We start from the raw sequence: 4,873 nt of genomic DNA, 5'->3' as shown, positions 1-4,873 counted from the left end.
ATTAGATCCAAGGCTAATAGTATCCGGAAGGATAATTTTTCAAGAGCTATATTTGGACAACTTTAAAAAATAGGGACAACATCGTCTAAATGGTGGCTTAAAAATATGGAACACTAGTTAATTTACCTGTACTTAACGCAGTTCAATATAATTTTTTGCTAAATTTAATATATAAGCAATAAAAAATAAAAAATAATGAAAGACATAAATACGAAAAATTAAAAAGTCAAATATATAAGATAGAAGGTACATAACAAGATAAAACATAAATTAGATCAATTAAAAAGTATCACGTGTATTTATTTTTATATATTTATCTTGATAGAGCTCATGCACAAATAAACATGTCTCAACTAATCAACCTTTTTTTTTCCTTCAGAGTAATAAAGTTCCACATCCTATAAATCGTTTATCTTTCAGATACAATTATTCTCTTTTAGACCCAAACGAAGTTAGAAGAACCAATAGTGAATGCAGGGATGGAATATTGGCTAACATAACAGCCACATAAAGGGTGTGTTTGGTATAAAGGAAAACAAAAAATGTTTTTCAATTTTTCCATGTTTGGTTGGTTTAAATGTTTTGAAAAATATTTTTCTCATGAACTCATTTTCCTTCAATTGGAGGAAAATATTTTCCCTATAAAGAGAAGGAAAAATATTTTCCAAAACTCTTTTTCAACCTTCCCCACCCTTATTCCCCATCCTTACCAACCCCCACCAACCCACCATCACGACCGGGTATTTGGGGTTGTGACACCCCGCCCCACCCATCACCACCCCCACCCTAAATATAAAAATATTATTAACAATACTTTCTTTTTTATGTTACAGATAGATTTTTTTTTCATTTCAACAAATGAGTATTTTCTTTTAATGATATAAAAAAGTATTTTTTATTTTAACAAAAAAATTACTCTTGTTTGACGATGTAGAAAATGTATTTTCTTTCATTTCAACAAAAATTCTTTTCATGATATAGAAAAAATATTTTCTTTCATTTCAACAAAATAAGTATCTTCTTTTCATGATATAGAAAAAGTATTTTCTTTCATTTCAACAAAGTTTTTTTTTATTTCAACAAAATAAGTTATTTTTTCATGATGTAGAAAAAGTATTTCTTTTATTTCAATTATATGAGTGTAAATGCCTAATTTATACGCATATATATATATATATATATATATATATATATATATATATATATATATATATATATATATATATATATATATATAATATGTATGTGTGTGTGTATGTTTGTTATTATTTGTGTATGTATAGGTTTTAAGAGTTGAGTAATGGTTTGATAAATAGGGTGGGGTTTGGGCTATTGTAATTTAATTAAAATTGTGCCAAAATTGGCCCAAAATTTGAGCCCAAAGAGCCCAAACCCGGTCCAAAAGGGGGCTGCCAAGAAGAGCTTAAAACGACGTAGTTTTGTCTTGAAACTACGTCGTTTTGGTTAAGTGACAAGATTCAATCTCATCCACCCATCTTGATTTAATCCAACGGTCCTAGTTTGATCTTCATCCTAGGTATTTAAAGCTTAAAATCCCCAAAAATATTCCCAATTTCCCCCCTTATTTCCTCTCTCTTCTTTCCCTCTCCTTCTTCTCTCTTCTCTCTCTCTTCACTCTCTCTACGCCGCCCCAGCTCCGCCCACCGCCGCCTGCCGGAAATCGCCGCCGCCGGCGGACCACCTCCAAATTCACACTACGTAATCTCCACAAATTCCTCTTTCCATATCTCCAAACCAAATCCTAAAAAAAATCCATCAAACTCCTTGAATCTTAGATCTAGGAAACTTTTCCGTCACTTTTTTGCCCAAATTCTTGAAGCTCCAACCACTACCACCCCAAAATACCTACATCAATGGATAGAGCTCCTCAAGACCTAGCTATTGATGTCAATTCTACCCCAAAAATCCGGCGACCAAAATCCGGCCTAATTCCGGCGACCTCCCGGAATACCCTCTTTGGCATACCACTATTTTTTCGGCCTTTTGATGTGTAAAATGGTAAAATACTATTCTTTTTCATGGCTGATTTTTTTTATTTTTTTTTTAATTTTTAGATTTTATTTTTGTCTATTATTAATTATTTTATCATTAGTTTTTGAAGTTTGAAATGTTAAATTTTCTGTTTTTGCACTTGTTGAAGTAGTAAAATAGTTTTGTATTGATAAAAGTGAGGCAATGAAAAATACTTAAGAGTATATGGTATTTGTTTGGTTGTTTGTTTACTGCTTCAAGACTCTTTGAGTACAACACTCAAAAGTCAAATTGTTTGGTAAGAAAATGTAGACCTTTGGACATTACTTGAATAAAATCTATCTTTGAATAGTGGAGAGCAAATTTTGTTTGAAATACTTGACAAGATTTGAACTAGAAAGTCTTGCTTTTTGAATTTAAGAGCAGATTTTGTAGAAAAATCTGTCAAAAAGATTGATTTTTTAATTTTTTTGAAATAGCTGGTTATTTTGATATATAGATGGGACTCCATCACACTTCCAGGGGGCGGGGCATTTTTTATAATTGCTTTGTCACAAAAACAAAAACAAAAATTAGCAGCTGAACACATGAAAAGTAAGCTGAAATGGTGAGCTGTGGGAGTAAATCTTAGAGTGCAAACTTTTAAAAAAATATAAGTCCTCTTTAGAGTTTCCTCTCTAAGTTTTCGGGTTGTTTTAACACGGATTTGCTGCTAGTTTTGCTGCTGCTTTAGTTGCTGAACTACTGTTTATTCTTTTGCTACCAGGTAATCCTTTAAGACTCGTAATGTACGTATTTTCAGCAATGGGAACAACTTGAACATGTTGCACCATTTAAATGTGTTTGATGTAATGAATAGTTTGACAACAAAAGAGCTTGTATGTTATTGTTATGTATCAAGCATGTGATAATGTGAATATAGTCCTCCATAATACTTGAATATTGAGTTGTAAGTTTTTGAATGTGATATGTAAGTCGTTTATGGATTTTTTTAAGCATGTTTTCAAGCTATTATATCCGAGTAACAATGCTAAGTATGTTATGAATGACTTTAGGTGTATAACACATAACATGAGTTCGTTTTAGTTGCTGAAATTTCACTGCCAACATATGCTTCTAGGAATGCTGTGATAATATCTTTGTGAATCTGGCCATTTTGCCGGATTTGCAAAAATGACTATTTTTGTAAAGTGGACGTTCATACAATTGTGACTATGTAGTTAATGGTCATGAACTCAAACTAAGTAAAGAGCTAAGATTTTATCAACTTTGGACCTTATTGAATCAAAGATAAAAGTTGACTCATTTACCTTTAAACAATAAAATTACCCCTTTTCTTCTATATAGCATTGGGCCAATTGAAATTCATTTCTTGGCCCATTTTAATAATAAATTCCAGCAGCCCAAAAGCTCCATACAAGTTGGCCCATTTTTTTTTAACAAGAAGTTGGCTCATTTCTGTTAAAATAGATAAAGTTGATCCAACATTTATTTGCATAATTTTTCCCAACTATAAAGCTCAAAAAAATAATAATAATATCAGATTTTTCTACTATTTTAATTAACTAGTTTTTCTTTAATTAATTTAAACGTTAGGCGAATATTAGATGCGCTTTAACTTCACGGACACACTTGTGTAGCGTGACGCTTAACTTTTAATAAATTAATTCATCAATTTCATGTCATATTCAATAGTTTTAATTAATTTATAAATCTTCTGTCATAATCACGGATTCGCTTACGTAGCGTGGTAGTGACATTTAATAAATTTTCTGAAAAAAAGAGGGTTAATGTTTCCTCCAACACAATTGCAGCAATTGTTTCAAAAGTAAATAACGTGCTAACAATCGTCTGTCATAACTGCGGATTCGCTTGCGTGGCGCCGTTATGACTAAATAATAAATTTCGTTGATCACGCAATCGCTTGCGTAGTGTGGTTATGACATCTTATTATTCAAAAATATTCTTTAAATTTTTCTAATAATCAAGAGATAAAAGAGGATAGGTAAAACATGAAAATAATATAAATCACAGTTTGTCCAAAATTAATTCAAGCCAAGTTTAAGTCAATAAAGCGACCGTGCTAGAACCACGGGACTCGGGGAATGCCTTATACCTTCTCCCCGGTCAACAGAATTCCTTACCCGAACTTTGTTTTCGCGGACTGATTAAAATAGAGTCAAACCTTCCTTTTACTAGAGATCCAAATAAATGGTGACTTGGAACACCAAAAAAATCAATTCTAAGTGGCGACTCTGAACAATAAAATAATCCCTATTCAAATTTTGTCACTTTAATTGGAAAAACTCTTTGGACAATACACATATTATTATTATTATTTTGAGGGGTAGAAAAGGAAGTGTGACAATGAGTACTTTATTTTCATATTGTAAAAAGAGTACTTTTTTCAACCAAAAAAAAGCTTTTTCTTTTTAGCTATGTATCACAAATTTCAACGTTATTTTTGCATAAAAAAGTAAAGCATTGCATTAGTTCCTTTGGTTTGTGTGAATTTTTAGAAGAATAATTAAATTCTTGAAGAAAATAGAGTTCTGAAAACGTTGGTTATTTGGGGGGGGGGTGGAGGGAGGAGGGAGGAGCAAGGAAACATGTGGACTTAGGGGAAGGGGGTGAGGAGAATACCATACAAAAATATTTTCCGGAAAAGTTTTCCATTCAACAACCAAACAAGGGAAAATAAGTGATAAAATCACTCATTTTTCATTAAAATATTTTGTTAGAAAAATATTTTCTTTTGTACCAAACACACCCAAAGTATTGTAATATTCAATCTAATGTTTAGATATTTCCTCTTTGCACTATGTAGCTCTTGTGAGAAAGTTTTGGCACACACAGTATGTTGGATCGACCAACAACATGT

At 31.7% G+C, this 4,873-nt stretch overlaps 1 long non-coding RNA gene across 1 annotated transcript; it reads left to right on the top strand.

Annotated features, from left to right (window-relative positions):
* The first annotated feature begins 1,572 nt into the window (after positions 1-1,572).
* On the top strand, positions 1,573-3,003 carry LOC138886341 (uncharacterized). The gene is made up of 2 exons (XR_011405023.1): positions 1,573-2,019; positions 2,759-3,003. It is a non-coding gene; the product is annotated as an uncharacterized lncRNA (long non-coding RNA).
* Positions 3,004-4,873: the final 1,870 nt, after the last annotated feature.

Source organism: Nicotiana sylvestris, chromosome 2 (assembly GCF_000393655.2).
Source record: "Nicotiana sylvestris chromosome 2, ASM39365v2, whole genome shotgun sequence".
Taxonomy (NCBI): domain Eukaryota; kingdom Viridiplantae; phylum Streptophyta; class Magnoliopsida; order Solanales; family Solanaceae; genus Nicotiana; species Nicotiana sylvestris.
This window is presented reverse-complemented; position numbering and strand designations above follow the sequence as displayed.